The sequence below is a fragment of the Hevea brasiliensis genome, chromosome 6, assembly GCF_030052815.1.
Source record: "Hevea brasiliensis isolate MT/VB/25A 57/8 chromosome 6, ASM3005281v1, whole genome shotgun sequence".
NCBI lineage: Eukaryota > Viridiplantae > Streptophyta > Magnoliopsida > Malpighiales > Euphorbiaceae > Hevea > Hevea brasiliensis.
In genome coordinates this window covers 20,471,179-20,488,501 of record NC_079498.1, presented here as the reverse complement: position 1 = coordinate 20,488,501, position 17,323 = coordinate 20,471,179, and the positions used below count along the sequence as shown (strand labels likewise).

At 33.8% G+C, this 17,323-nt stretch overlaps 1 pseudogene; it reads right to left on the bottom strand.

Annotated features, from left to right (window-relative positions):
* Positions 1-4,323: 4,323 nt before the first annotated feature.
* Positions 4,324-10,457, bottom strand: LOC131180776 (5-methyltetrahydropteroyltriglutamate--homocysteine methyltransferase-like; annotated as a pseudogene).
* Positions 10,458-17,323: the final 6,866 nt, after the last annotated feature.

Sequence of the window (17,323 nt, the reverse complement as noted above, 5' to 3'; positions counted from 1 at the left end):
TGTCTGAAGAAGTCGGCCATTTGTTGGAACATGGCCTGTGGAGGCCGAGCGGTGCTGCTTGGTGGCGGAGCAGATTCTCTCATGCCCCTGTCCTCACCGCTGCAGTGGAGCATGACTCTCCACTTCCTCCTCAACGGCTCTCGAGATGAAGGATCCATATCCTATTCAAAATAAGAAAGATAAACAGATCTGCGTTAGTGTCACCTCGACTCTTACAAATGCAATGCATGGTATGGACTCAATCTAGGCCTGAACGCCTAAACCGTGCTCGATACCACTAAATGTGACACCCTTACCCGTGTATACAGTATACGAGTAAGTAATGCCACACGGTGTCTGGTACACTCTAATATTCCTTAATTAATTTATATCATGCTTTTGAATATATCTTGTAAAATATAACTCATTTAAGTCATTTATTAAAATCATAATTTATTTGAGGTTAGTAAATTTTAAAGAAAATCAGTGAGTCTGGCTAAAAATGAAGAAAAGCAGTTCTTGAACTGTTAAAAACACTTCCAATAAACAAATTCATTCATTCTCAACTCCAATATCATCACAAAGCTCAATATCAAGATCTCAACAATTTTTAATTTCAGGTCTCAACAACCTTTTCATTTCTCAAACATCCATTTCTCAGGGTTCTCATATATAAACAATAATTAAATACTCAAATTATTTTCATACATAACCATAAATCTTTATTATTTACATGAACCTCAAAATACATTACATAAATCCCAAATACATATGAGAAAACAAATATTTAATTACAAAATGACAAAATGACATCTAATGTCCTACCAATGCACTGCAGGTGATGAGGTGACACGGACACTGTGCAGAACTGCAGGATGGACTCAACCAGTCTGCGGTCTACTGGGCTCACGATCTGTATCTCCAGTACCTACGCGTGGCAAAAGCAACGTGCTAAGCAATAATGCTTAGTGGTGCAATAATATAATAAAAGAAAATAGCAAGAAATTAAATGTGTAGTGAATGTATATGTTTCATTTGCTTGGTATTTGTATATTATTTACTTTGTCCACTTTTATTCATTTGGTTGCCCCAAGTAACCTACACTAGGCAGTGGGCTGGATAACGGGTAACCGCCTGGGTATCTAGTACCTCGGGCCATCACACCATCGGTCACATATGCATCTCCCGGTGTGCAACAGAACAGCTACCAAGCTGTAAATAATCTCAGGCACAAGGCCAAATCTCAATGCAAAGTCAGAATGGCTAAAAGCCATGAAATCACAGAATGGCATATTGCCATATGCAGTACTGCTAACTGAACCCTATTGGCATGACAAACTATCCAAACCAATCATGTTAGGTATACTAGGGCATTTGAAACTTTTAAATTCTTCAATTTGTGCATTTCAAGTTTTGGTGTCACTATTCACCTCTTTGGTCAACAAAAATGTTGACTTGTGGATAGAAAATATGTACATTGACTTTGGCACTCCCAACATACCACATTTTACATTTAAAACTTGTTAGAATTGGTCACCATTACCATTTCTAACTTAAAACCAAGAGGGCAGAAAATTTCAGTTTTGGAGACCTAACTTTACTGTTCCATTGGACCCTGTTGCAGTGAGAATTTGAAGAAATGACAAACATGAAAGTTGTTCCTTATTTTGTCTAGTTGAATTTCCTTTTTTGAATCACTCCATTTGGAGTTTTGTAGCTCCAGATATGGCCCAAAGACCACAGTTGGCCAGATTCCCATTCTGCAGAAATTACCACATCTACAGTAACATGAACAGTGGCTGCCATTGCCATTTGGGTTAGGTTCTGGCCATAATTTGGGGTAGGTTCCTTCATGAAAGTTGTTTGTCTATGTCTTAACTTGTTGCTGTAAAAATTTCAGGTCAATTGACCAAATCTACAGTGAGTTATGGCCAAATGAACAGTTACTGTTCATTTGGTCAATTCTGCAGGGGCTGTTGCAGTGTGTCCGGATTGGGGCCAAGTTTTGGTCCCCTTGCTTTGGTCTTTTGGGCATGGTTTCTTCAGCAAAAATGTGCCATTATAAGCCTAGTTTCATGTCCAATTGGCCAAACATCAATTGGACTAACACAGCCAAGGTTATGGCTATGTAATTGGACTGAAATTTCAGTCCATTTCTGCTGTCCTAGGGCAGCTTACACCTTGACTTTGCCATACCATTTTTCAGTCCAAATTGTGGTCAACATACCTCAAATGGTCACTTATTGACCATTAGAGTGTTCTTTAACAGTTTGATAAGCCAAGTCAATTTTTACTTCTCAAAACCCTAGCTTCCAACCCATGAATCATGCAACACATCCCAATTAAGGTCATCAATCATTCATATGTCATTATCTAAGCTTGTATTTAGATTTTAGCTCAATAAAACTCATCAATTCCTCATCCTATAAGTGCTGGCCGAAATTTGCTTCTCAATTTCACACATGATTTTCTTCAATTTCTTAATTATTTATTCATTTTCAAACTAAATTTCAATAAGTAAACAAGATTAGGAAGTTAATATGCACTAACCTTATTTGATAAAATTCCCAACTTGTTAACCTTCACTTCTCCTCCCTTTTTTTTTGCTACTAAACACTTGATCAAGGTCTAAAATCAACTTTTAATGTTGGGAGCTAGGGTTTTTATGGTGAGAATTGTGGGAAATTTAAGCTTGGGAGGAGAAGAAAAATGAGGAAGAGAGAGTAGAGAGAGATTCGGCCATACATGCTAAAGGAAGAAGATGAATTGGTTTTTTTTTATTATTTTAATTTATCTCTTTTTATCCTTTCATGAGTGCTTGCCAAGTTTTAATTGGGTGGAGTTTTTTTAATGACCTCATACTATGTCATTATTTGCATTATTTTGCATTTTCTTTTCTTTTCTTTCACTACTCATTTCAAATTTCATTTTTAACAATATTTATTCACATTTTAGATCATAATAATTATTTACTTAGCTGGAAAAGTCGGCCAAAAATCACCTCTGAAGGCGAAATGACCAAAATGCCCTCCGTTTGGCTTAACGGGTCAAAATTGTCTGTACCGATTGAAAAATTTTTCTAGGTATTTTCTTAGAATTCTAATGCCATGGGAACCTCAATAACCCTTCTCTGGAGTCCCAAAAATTATTTTATAATTTTTCCCCCGGGTCTAGGGCTCCTCGTTGCGAGAACCGCAACTTCCCTCTGATTACCCATTGCTAGGGCACCGGTTTGTTTAACTTGGTTGTATTTTATTTCTAAAATTTTTACTAAATTTTTCTTATTAATATTTGAGTTAATTATGATTCCCGACTTTAGTTTAAATATTTTTCCGGACGTTTTAGCTGTCCGGACCGATACCGGTCACCGAAACAGTAGAATGTATGGAGTTGGTACAGGGAGGGTGTTACACTATTAGAACTTGTCTATCTCTTTAAAAACCTTTTAGCTCCCACTAGGTACTATACCTATAGGAAGGTTTCCAATAACACAGATATGGTTGTCGAATTTCATATAAACAAAGGCTGGACCCAGGGATTAATGCTACTACCAAGCTTCTTCCCAGCGTCACCGTCTGATTTTGTTGGTTAAATCCTAGCCGATCAATATCTTCCCCTTTTATTATTATTTTTCTTTTTTTTTTAGAATATATCATTTTTTATATTTTTATTTAAATTAAGAACAAAAATTCTGTGTGAATGTCTTCGGGATAAATGGGGTTAAGAATAATTTTTTATGACCTTTTATTTTCATTGTTTACTTTCTTAGTTGTTGCATCCTTAGGTATTATTCTTACATATAAACTCAATTATTTAATCTCAAAAAAAAAATTCAATATTAACAAAAGTATCTCTGGAATATATTAGGATGCATCCAACTAAAAATCATTGAAATTAGCTTTAAGATAGATTCGATTAATTTTATTTTGCAAATAGCACTTCTAATATTTGAGATTTATTCATTACTCAACATTTTAGCTCTTATTAAACAATTATAAACTAGTATTTTATCATTGATATTTGATTGCTTTTTGGTTCCTAAAGTAATTGTTGAGAAAACCATTGGGCTTTTAAAACTCATAGGTACTGAAATACTATGAACTCAAGATTCCCTCTCTGTATAGCAATAACATGTCTCAAGAAGTATAATCCTTCAGCTCAATTTCAAGAAGTACACTCTAAGAAGCATTATATCCGGGAAATCATGAACAAAGAAAACAAAATAGCCTCACAAGGATAAAGTCAAGGACAAAATCCGCAGAGAGCAAATCCAGATATATACTCACTTCCTACTAAATTTAAAGAAAAATAACAAGAAAGCTCATCTCACAAAAAGTGAACAAATTAAAGAAAAATAACAAGAAAGCTCATCTCACAAAAAGTGAACAAATTATTCGGGCTTTAATACACAAGTTCACCTTCTCAAATACAAGAAATCGTATGGTTTTGGTGTGAAACTCACTTGGCACTTGCGAGCTCGGTGCGATGAACCTTGGCAGCAGCAACCATGTTGCTCAGGGCAGGTTTCACTTCAGAGTACTTTCGGGTCTTGAGGCCACAATCAGGGTTGACCCAGAGAAAGTTGCATTCGAGGACTGCAAGCATCTTCTTGATACGATCTGCAATTTCTTCAGTGGATGGGATCCTGGGTGAGTGAATGTCATACACACCAGGGCCAATGCCAGCCCCATATTTAACTCCTTCACGGAAAACTGAAAGAAGCTTCTCATCTGATCTTGAGTTCTCTATGGTGATGACATCAGCATCCATGTTAATGATCGAGTGGATGATGTCATTGAAGTTGGAGTAGCACATGTGGGTGTGGATCTGTCCACCACATCAAACAGTTCCATATTATAAGATAGCGTAAATTATATACCTTAAAATTTTTAAGAATTCTGTCCAGCAACAAAATGCCACAAGATTAAAAAGTTTCAATAATCCCAGACCAAAATGAACGTGTGCACACACTCACACACTATCCACAAGAAAAATCAGCATCCAATTCTGAAATTTTCCTTGTGAATTTTCCAGACAAGTATTTTCAAAATCTTAATTTTTTTCCCACATAATTTTACGATTTACAAACACTCAAGGACCAGCCAAACAAATATCTAAAACTACTAAAATTACAAATGAGTCAGAAAATGAAAAATAGATGAACCTGGGTTGTATCTTGGACGCCACAATTAGTAATCCTGAAAGAGTGAACTGCCCAATCCAAATAGAAAGAATGCTCAGACTTCCTTAGGGGTAAACCCTCTCTCAATGCAGCCTCATCAATCTGAATAACAGTGATTCCAGCTTTCTCAAGGTCCTCCACCTCATCCTTGATGGCCAAAGCAATTTGATAGCATGTCTCATGTCTTTAAAGCAGACAGATATACAATGTCACAAAACCATCTAAAAACCTGCAATAACATTGTAATATCATTTGCATTGTCTTTCTCACCTGGGCTGATCATTTCTGACAAAGGACCAGTTCAAAATGGTAACAGGACCAGTAAGCATTCCCTTCATTGGTCTCTTGGTCATGCTTTGAGCCATTGATAACCAGAAGACAGTCATAGCCTTAGGGCGACTCACATCACCATAGATGATTGGAGGCTTGACACAACGAGAGCCATATGACTGAACCCACCCATTTGCAGTGAAGGCAAAACCAGACAATTGCTCACCAAAGTACTCAACCATGTCATTCCTCTGCGTTGCAAAGCAAAAACCAGAAACCAAGAAGATTTGGTAAATAAGCAAGTACAACATAATAAGGAACAAATTATTTTCTTAAGGAAGAAAGCTTACTTCTGGTTCACCATGCACCAAAACATCAATGTCAAGCTCTTCCTGGATCTTGACCACTTTGTTAATTTCCTCCTTGATAGACTTTACATAATCATCTTCAGAGATCCTATTGTTTGGTTTTCAAAGACAGAAAAGGCAAAATCAGTTAACCTAATACATAACTTGAAATTCATCACACAATCAGAGCATCAACAACGTTCTCACTTCTTAGCCTTGTATTCACGACGCACTCTCCTAAGATCCTGAGTCTGAGGGAAGGATCCAATTGTGGTGGTAGGAAGAATTGGAAGGTTCAACTTCTTCTGCTGAGCATCCAACCTTGCACTCACATTTGTGGCCCGGCGGTGGTCAGATCCCTTCAAAGCAGCAGCCTAAGCAAGAAGGGGGAAAAAACCCAGCTTGAGAGCAAGCTAACAAACATCAGGACATACTCGTGCGAATAGATACAATTTTACAGAGATCGCTTACAGCTTCCTGAACAGCCTCATTTATCACCCTTGGAGAAGATTTTCTAGAAGCGTGAGCTAATGCATTTGAAGAGAAGAATGCCTGGATGTAAAGGGAAACACAATGAAAAGCTTAGAAATTCTTTAACTAGCTGTCTAAGATGAAAACATTTTTTCTTTGTAGGTCCTTGTTAACAGCAAAGCAAACTACTCCACACATAATAATGATCAGAGTAAAAAATGAATTTAAAGCATTGGGCTTAGTACTTAGAATTCTAACTGTTTACCGCAAATCACTGTCAATTACTATAAAAAAATCCTTGAGCAACCCCATACCACTCTTTCAGTAATAAGTAGAAAAAGATCTAGCAAAAGTGGGAAAAGTACTAGTTTTAATAATGATATATCCACAGGTAAAGTATTTTAAGGTTGTACGAGTGCCCATGGTAAGATAGGTATTTTGTACAAAATGAAGAGAATTCCGACTAGCATCCACAAAGTTGTCAAAATTACAGAAATATTTTGGCAATCGGTTAAGTAAATGGGTTCCCAAATAGTTTTGAAAGCAAAAAAGCATGATTTACAAAATAAATAAATAAAAGTAAATGCATGAAGATGACTTCTAACTGAATAGTCTGTAGTAATTTGAGTTACAAATAATTTAAAAAAAAAAAAAAGCAATAAACTAGTTAAAAAAAGAAAATGCACATGGAAGACCTCATCCCTGTGTCCAGCAAGTGCTTTGGCCAAGGCATTTACTTCAAGTACTTTCTGTGCAGCAAATGCAAGCCATGACTTGATCTCTTTATCCAATTTAGGCTCATTTACTAGGTCAACTGCAGTGTGTAGAAGAGAGCAGGAAGTAGACACCACAACCTTGTCTGCAAAAAATAATGTAAATCATTAATTAATTTCATTACACTAACAAAATGTTGCACTAAAGAGTCAATACCTTTGCCCACAATGGCCTCAAGAGCATGCAGTGTATCAAGAGAAGCAGCAAGATCGTTAGCCCAGATGTTCCTTCCATCAACTACTCCAGCAAAGAGGAATTTGCCCAAAGGGAATCCAACCTTAATCAAATCAAGGGTCTTAGTCCCACGAACTAGGTCAAATCCAAATCCACTAACACCCTTCAAAGACGTGAGGGTTTTGAATGCCTCAGCTGGAACATCGGCAAAGTAGGTCTCAATCAAAACATGTACACCAGATAAAGTTGCCTCCAGCTCTAAGTATGCATGAGTAAATGCTTGTAATTCATGAGCATCAAGATCCATCACAAGCTTGGGCTCATCAAACTGAATCCAGCGTGCACCAGCTGCCTTTAGTTCAGCCACAACTTCCCTGAAAGAACAAATTCACTACACTCTCAACATAGAAACACAAGAAGCATACCATTGGCACATAAATTTGTTGCTGTGAAGTTCATAATAGCGTTCAGCCCACATTTATTAGAACCTTACAATTCGATTCGATTTTCCATCCTAGCCATTCGAATTTATGGAGTGAATCTCAAATGTACTTGAATCTTACCCGAATCTTATGCTTCAATAATGAATCGGGTCAATCGGTCAATTCTTTTTCTAAAGGTTTGTTAGACCCCATAGCTTCAAAATATAATATTTCCCTTCATTTTTTACTGGGAAAAGTGCGCATAAAACTTTTCCTTACCTATTTTTCTTCCACTAGCCATTCTTTTCCCTCTCCCTCTTTTCTTTTTTTTCTTCTTTTTTTTGGTTAATTTACTTCTGTAATTATAGTTGTCAAATTATGATATTTTATATTAATATATTCTAACCTTTTAATTTAATCCACTATCCTTTTTTATTATTTAATTATTTGCTAAAATTTAAATGGGAGCTTCATCACATGCATAATGATAATCATTGACTACAATTCAAAAGTTCATAATTTATAACATAAAATCACATAACATAATAAGAACATATTTTTCTATTATAAAGCATCATTCTCATTAGCAAAATGATAATTCTATATTTATCAAAAACATTTCATTGTGACTTTTTTTTTTACTTATTTTTTAGAACACATATCATTTTTAATTAATTTTGAGAATTTTTATCAAATTCTCCTATTCGATTCAATTCTCGATTCACAAAATGAAGATTTCAATTCTCGATTCGAATCTCAATTTGACAACAATGCGTCAGCCTAATAATTTGGTAATCTACCCTGAGAAATTAAAAGTGATTATTAAGCCCTTACTTGTAGACAGGAAGAATTTTGTCAATCAGGGAAAGAAGAGAAAAGGATTTCTCCACACCCTTCGCTGGTTTGGATAGAAGCAAATAGGAAACAGGACCCACAATGATGGGCACAGTCTCAATTCCAAGCTGCACAACAGAAATAAAAGAACATATTCTAAATGTCAACAGTATATTTAAAATATCCAGTGCTTTTATTTTCCTTGAAATCACTTACAACAGGCACACAAAGACAACTTTATAAATGTAAATCTTAACAATCAGAATGAGACAACATGGTGGGACATAAATGTTATCCGCAAAGGAAACCTTCTTATAATAAAGGTTCTATTGGTTGTGTAAAGCCATTAGTTGATTTGAGACTTAGCAGCAGAATACTAGTTTTCATACTCACTGTGTGTTTCATGTACTTTCATATGACTTTATGATGTATAAAAATATGTTGATGCTCTTACTTTACCATATCCGTAACTTGAAAATTCAAACGAAATACCCCTAAGCAAATTTCCTCCACAATCAACTAAAACAAAACAATTAATCCATCACAGAAAAGAAAAAGAGGGCACTTGAAAAACCAATAATTAATAAACAGTAGTGAGAGATCAAGTTAACTTACAGCTTTGGCCTCCTTGTACTCATCAACAGCCTTGTGAGATGCATAAGAGAACTTAACATCTGGTCCCAGTTCAGGAACAATGTAATGGCTGCACAGAAAAATCATATATATCATTGATGTAGCTCAAACTAATAAACATAGCTCCAGAAGGAAATTATCCATCACTTACTAGTTGGTGTCAAACCACTTAGTCATTTCCATAGCAGGGACAGAGGCATTTCCTCTAGCCATGGAAAAGTAGATGTCAAACCCAATCTCACCACCATTCCAACCATATCTGGGAGGAACAGCACCTAGCATTGCTGTAGCGTCCAACACCTGATCATAGTATGAAAAAGTGTTGCTAGGAATAAACTTGATTCCAGCATCAGCCATCTGTTTCCAGATAGATGACCTGAGATCTGTTGCGACCTTCTGCAATTCCTCAGCGCTGCTCTTGCCATCCCAGAAAGATTCCAAAGCAAATTTGAGCTCTCTTTTGGGCCCCATGCGAGGATAACCAACAATGTGGGAAGCCATTGCCCTGTATCACGTTATGACAGAAAAAGAACATCAATTTCCATTGCATGTCTAAAATAATATAATACAGAACAACAAGAAACAAACTATACAGACCAACAAGAAACCATCAAAACAGATAACACAACAAGGTATTTAGAATCAATTAATTTAAATTATATTTAAATTATCTAATGCCAAATAAAAGACAAAAAAGAAAGCTGCAAAAAAAACATAGATTAAATGCATAAAACAGACCCACCAACAAAATGAAGGCAAAAGGAATGTCCACAATAAAAGAACTACAGTAAACTAGAAGCCGATATCCATATCCGATCTTTCCCAATTTTCAGATCTGAATAAATTTCCAAATCAGGATCCCAGATTCAATAACTTAAATCAATCAAACCATGCAAAACAAATCCCAGAAAATAAGCAGGAAATGATATCAAAATGTTGAATCTCGAACTTCAAAATCCACCAAAAAAAATAAAAAATCCCAACTCAATTAAATCCATAATCCAATCATTCGTATTAAGCAAACCATACTAAATTCTGTCTGTCCACTCCAAAAAAAAAAACCAGCAAGTTCAAAAGAAAACAGAAGGAACCCATTAACAAGGATGAGCAGACGAAAGGAAAGGCGAAGTCAAAACAAGCAAAACAAAAGGATAACCTGTTTAACAAATCGGATCTATCAGAGCAAAATTGAATCAATAGAAGGAAAAACTATACCTAAGAGAAGAAGAGAAGGAAGAAACAAGTACAGGGAAGAAGTGAAGAAATAAAGGAGGGTTAGTCGAGAAAGAGAGAGGTAACAGATATCACTCCTAGAGAAGTGAACGGCGCGAGTAAGTGCTGAGAGACTTGGCTCATTTATGCTACTCTTTCTCTGTCCACACTCCTATTCATCTCTCTCTAAATCATTTTCTTGGTTTTAAATTTTCTTTTTTTTTTCTCCCCAGAAAAAGCACTAATTCCCGCCTCCCCTTTTTTTTAGACAGTAGCGCAGATCAATGTACTCGAGAATATATATATATATATATATATATATATATATATATATATATATATATGGTTTAAGGAATATTTGACATTATTATCAAATTATTGTTGATAAAATTATTTTTTTAAATATATATTAAAAAATAATTTAAAATTAAATTTAATAAATTTTAATTATTAAAATAATAAAATAATATTTTTTAAAATATTTTTTTAATAATATTTAAAATAATATTTTTATTTTAAAAAATTAATTTAAATTTTTTAAATTTAATACCAAAAAGACTCTTAACGAGAGTGCTCCTATAAAAGCTAACTGAGTATGATTAAAAAATTATTATATGATAATAAATATTTTTAAAAAGTATTATATAATATTTTTTATTTTTTTTAAATATTAATTTTATATAAATTTAAATATTTTTATATTTCAACTATTAAAATTTTATCTCTAAAATTATTTTTTGTGATAATTAAAAAAATGTCCTCATTTTGTTAGAGAATATAATAAATTAGAATTGTTTAGTTTTACTAATGAATTTAAATTTAATATAAATTTTATTATGAAATAGTTCTTATATTTTTAATATATGCTATTTTAATTAATATTATCATTTGTTTTATCAATATTCTAAATATATTATATATTTGAATTAAAAGAATTTAATTGAAAATTTTATTATTATATTATAATTTTATAATTAATGAAAAAAATTAAAAAAAATAAGTTTAACACTTTTGTATCTATATACATTTAGGTAGTTATAAATATATAAATTTATTAAAATATTAAAAACTAAATAGATGAGTTTTAAAAATATAAGAACTAATATGTAAATTTTACTAAATTTCAAATACTAAATTATAATAGATTTTACTAAATTTTTAAAACTAAATTATAATTTATCTAACAATATTTAGACAATTTGACGTGCAATTTTGAGATATATTTTTGTTAAAAAGTTAACTTTAGGATGTGCTTGAAAAATACGTGAATTACAGAATAATTTCTTTTATAATTTTTCTATAAATATAACAAATATAATAGAGTATTTCTGATTAATTATTAATAAAAATTATTATTATTATTATTATTATTATTATTATTATTATTATTATTATTATTATGCAATTCGAAATAAATTTAACAAATATAATAGAGTATTTCTGATTAATTATTAATAAAAATTATTGTTATTATTATTATTATTATTATTATTATTATTATTATTATTATTATTATAATACGTGGCTTACATTAGAGTGAGTCCGTTGTGTTATAGTGAATCGTAGTCTAAAAGTTATTTTTCATTAATTCTTTGATGATTATTGAGGATTTTTTCTAATTATATGGCTGAAGATAAAATAATTTATCCTAAATCAATATCAAACAATACATTCTTCCAAGTAACACCGCTAATTTTTAAATAATTATTTTATATGTAAATATAAATATTTTAGTCTAACCCCTGACATTATGGGATTTGCGTAGATACTTTCATTTCATGGCAATTCAATCATCGTCCAAATCTGCGATTTCGAGCCGAACAGATAAGCTACAGGAATCACTTCGGAACCAGGTCAAAGTTATAGGCTACCCCACCATTTTCAGATGCCCCGGATGCGTTCCAAACGTCAGAATTGGCATAGGTAAACCCAAACTCTGAGTTTCTTCGATTTTATATTGCTAGATTTAGAATAAAATTTCATAAAATATTTGTGGGTAGCTAGAAAATTATAATTCCTTTTGCGTTAGCTCTATAATATTGTTAAGGACCGCAGGACAAAATTTTAGAATTTTTAGAGCTAGCTATAATGACTTTTGCAAAATATCCATTTTAAACCTTATAATTGAATTGTTAGATTATGTGAGATTTGCCTAAGTTGGAGGGCCCAGGAGGAGCCATGTGTTGTTGTTGGGATGATGTGTGGCTTTAGAAGTGTGATTTGAACTGCTTTGCAGGTTGGTTAGGTCCTAGGTATAGGAAAAATTTTGCCGGATTTTCATCACAACTTAGGGTGTCATTAGTTTTTTTTATGCCTATATTGAGTCAATTATATTAAATAATTATAATGTAATTATCAAGTGAGCCGAGACAGCCTTCCTCCTTCGCCCAGCCACCACAGTAATCTCAGTTTACGTTTGAGTAAAATATTGATTTTAATTATAATTTCAAGATTATTATATCTTCAGGCATGCCCATGTATCACTTATAAATATATATTTATGTAGTTAAATACTATACACATTTTATATTACATCTTTATTTTATGAAATGTTATAGATGTTGTTTTATGGTAATTTTGGAGCACTGTGCGTGTGTTAACATGTGTGTGGTGTGTGATATCGGATATGAACAGGATGGGTAGACGCGGCTGGAGCTTGAGTTGTTGGGACCCGATCCTTTTATGGATAAGTCAGGGTAGGCACGGCTCGAGATGATCTCGCTGGCCCCACATTTGAACTATTAAGAGAAAGTTCGACTTGAGATATACTCGCTGGCAGAGGTTGGATTAAGAGGGCTGTATAGGGGATCATCTCCCATGTATGTATTGTTTAAATATTATGTGAGTGTGTGAGTACTCCAAATTACCTTTTTATTGTTCATGATGTGATTTGTATGAAAATTATGAAGGTATTGCATTCCACTCTTTAGGACACAGTAACTTTAGATAGCTATAGAAATTATACTTAAAATTAGTATTTTACTCTCTGAGTCGAACGCTCACTCCTATTGAGCTATAGAAATTATACTTGCTCTCTTCTTCGCAGGTCTACTATCGGCATTTAATTGTATTTTGTTCCTTTACTCTGTTCTAGAACTCCGCATGTATTATTATTATTAGTGATGTATTCATTTGAATATGTTATGTATGTATTAACTGAAATTGTAAGCATGATATATGAGTGTGCATAGATGATTATTGGGTTGAATGAGGGAGCTGAGCTCCCATTTGAAATAGTATTGTTATGAGTATGTGGAGGGTGATTTGAGCTCTCCAAATTGTTATATATATATATATTGTGCTTATAGGTCGGGTGAGTCAAAAACTCCCCGTTGGATGGTCCATGTTATGGTCGAACTCTGTTAGGTTGATTTATTGAAACTGGGCTCAATATGGGTCTTAGGATTGGGTTAAGGAATTGTTAGGCTTACTACAGGCCTTGGGGGCTTTAGGCTGACCCAGGTCCTAATGTTGGTCCGGCCCATAGGTTGGGTCATGACAATTATGGTATCAGAGCTTAGGCTCTAGATTCATGGGAAAGAGTGTACTTAGGAGTGTAAAAGGAGTCTTGTTAGGATGTTACATGCGGAGTATAGGAATATGTTTCGTCTTCTTCTGTAACTCCTTATTTTTAGCTTCTGCGTTATACATTGGGTAATATAAAAGTGTTTCAGTTAGTGTTTTGATTTTTGATGAGTACATAGAGATATGAAATAGGGTTAGCAGACATGTTAGGGTCTGCTATGAGGATATGTACTCCAATAAATGCTATGTTTCTATCAGTATGCGTTTAAATAGCATCCCTATCTGGTGTAAGGCACGAGGACATAAAGGTAATTTTTAGTAATATAATTGCTTTAGATGGGAGCGAGGGTACCACTGCTAGCAGTTATTAATGGATAGCCCTGTTAGAGTAAGTGTATAGTATTAATGAGTTCAAAAGAGATAAGAGGTTCGAAAAATCTGGTATGTGGGACGTACCGTAGTAACTATACAATATTCTCGATATTTGTGCTGTAAGTTGCAGATTATAGTACCGACATGGGATTATTGTGTAGAGCTACGTGCTTCCCCGTGGTACACCATGATTAAGGTGTTTGTAAACAACCTCTGTTTCCATACAATTATATCAAGATATAGTTTATTTCTACAGAGGAGTTAGGAAAACTCCTAGTTAGGGTTTAAGACCCTAGAGATTGAACACCAAAGGTCGCAGTTGGATGATAACTAGAGTCAGTGACTCAGTTATCCTATTTTGAGCATAGATTTAGAGCATAAGTGGCAAAATACTAGAGGTTTTTAGTATGATTACAGTGTAATGGTGACACTTACTTGGTGGGATCATCTGGTCTCAGGTATGAGATTGTTGGCAGTGTTGGCATTACAGTGAACGTATTGCCTAAAGTTTAATAAAGATAGCACCTCCTTCATGTGACATTGGAGTGAAAGTATGACTCTACTCCCTAAAGGAGATTAGAGGTTATGAATAATATTCGTAGCTTGCGAAATGACATTCTAGGAAGGTTGACAATGTAAAAAGAGAGTAGACAGTTTTATATAGTTGTGGTAATGGGGTTGAGGTAGTACCTCCCTTACAATCAGTTATATTGTAGAGTATGGTAATGTTTTCTGAGGAGAGACAGAAGAGTACCACTGATATAACGATCTATGGAATAATGTCCTAAATAGGACTGTAGTGTGATAGGAAATAGTGGCTCAAGTATCCCCTTAGGGAGAGTATAATTTTCATAGTAGGGACCATATTTAATTGGATCATGATGGATGAAGAGCTAGTGAATTGAATGATGAGTTATGGTACCTAGTACCACAAGTTTTAACTAATTGAATGGATATAAGAAAATAGAATCCCTATAGATTTCCTCCTTAAAGTATTAGAGGTAGTTGTAGTTAAGTAGCGAAAGGGATAATGACTGGAAGTCAATGAAAATAAGTCATAGAATATCTGTAGATGAAAGAAAATATGGAAATGAAAATTTGTATAATTGGTTTTAGAGGTAATAAAAGAGAAATTTGAATGGTAATGAAAGTGCTAATCAGAGTGATCGAAAAGACCAATTCTGAGTAGTACAAAGGTGAAGATGACTTGGCATTAATATTAAAAAGTACAGTTATCTAGCATAACTGTTAGGTCAAGAAGAAGAATGGAACTAAGGAATAAAGTAATCAAGGAACTATTTTTAGTAATATAAAAGAGATGAATTAAAGAGCAAATGGAATAGCCAAGAATAGGACAAGGTTAAGAAGATCAAAATGAGATATAAAGTACATAAAGTGACTTCCTGAGCAAGGTAAATAGGATGAACTGAAAGGTAATATTAGAAAACCCAAAATGAGATTACATGAGTGAGGATAATTGTCAAGATATAGAATTTAAAAGTGTAAGACTTAGAGCAGGTTATAGTTTGGGCAGTGTCAGGAGCCAAAACATGGGTTCAGAGTTGCAGGATATGGATCAGACTTTATTCATTCTTGTTTCCAAGATGGAGTACGTAGCAATGGGATAAGTCCATTTGGACTTCTAACAATACGAGGAATGTAATCAGAGCAAAGAAAAGTTATGGGATGTGCAATAGTGTCTTGAATTGCCCTATTAGGCAAATGAGTGAATTAATAATTAGTAAGTTAAATAAAAGTAAACCTAGTGGTTCAAGTAGGCATGACGAGCAAAAAGGGATGATAGAAAATGGCATATAGACTTAGGTTATGAATAGAGATGGTGAGATAGCAGTTATGGGGTCTGAGATCAAAAGTTAAGTAAGCATTTTCAGTATGACCAATAGGGTCACTTTATAAGCAAACATGAATGTAAATAAGTGACAGAACTATAGTAGGAGATAGAGCCAGAAGAGATATGCATGAGTGATAGTCACAAGTCACTAGGAAGTACTAGGATAAGAGTTGTGGCAATAAGTATGATTGGAATCAAATTCTGGAAGAGTCGATTAATGAGAGATATCTTCTAGAATACAGTAAAAGATAGGAATGCCAAGAAGCGAGGGTAGGCAAAAAGGGTAAAAATAGAGTATAAGTAGAGATAGTAAATCTTAAGATGATATGTTAGTCAATTGGTGGTATATCTTATAAAAAGGAGATGATAAAATTTCAGGAAAAATATTAAATAAGTAAGGAAAATTGTGTGGAGGTGACCCAATATTTAAGAATTTGGTAGGCACCAGTCTATAAACATTATCCTTAAAAGGAAATAATGTTAAGTGTGTACCTAATGTTAAGCATGAAAGGACAATCAAAGTAGTGACAAGAGTTAAATCGAGTTAGTTATCAAGGTTTGCAACCCTTCTAAACTATAAGCTAGAGGAAGTACTATTTGTGGATGAGTTACAGTGGATAAAATTATTGCTGATGAGTAAATTTGAGGCTGAAGTTTGGAGAGCTGTGGGCAGTATATGTGGTTATATTAAGGAGAATGGACATGTAAATTATCTTTTCTGGAATTATGGCATAGCACACATTTCCCATAGCCATATTAGTTTGGGTGGAACTTATAGTTTCAAGGGCTCCTATCTAACCATGATGAGCGACTTCCTACAAAGGGTGGTAGGGAATGATAACTTCTGATGGTCAAGTTAGAACAAAAGATACAATAACAATTTTCTATGGTTAATCATAGGTGTTACATAATGTGAAGGATATGCTAATAAGAGCCAATTGTAAGGTTAGAATTCTAGAAGTGATGAAACTAGTAATCAAGATAGGACTAAGAAATAAAAAGTAGATTAAAGTTGATGATGGAATGGATATCCTTGAAGGAAAAGTTATAAGGGTGAGAGAGGACAAAGGTTAAAGAATAAGTATAGTAGGTTGGAAAGATATCAATAATAACAGAAACAGGAAAAGGAAGTAGATAAGATCTAAAGGATAGGAGAAAAGCTTGGAAGAGTTTATTACAATAATGAGAATAAGAAGGAACAAGTATGCTAGGGACATACTAAGAGATGTTTAAAAAAAGTTAAGGTGAGATGATAGACTAAACAAATAATGGAGCC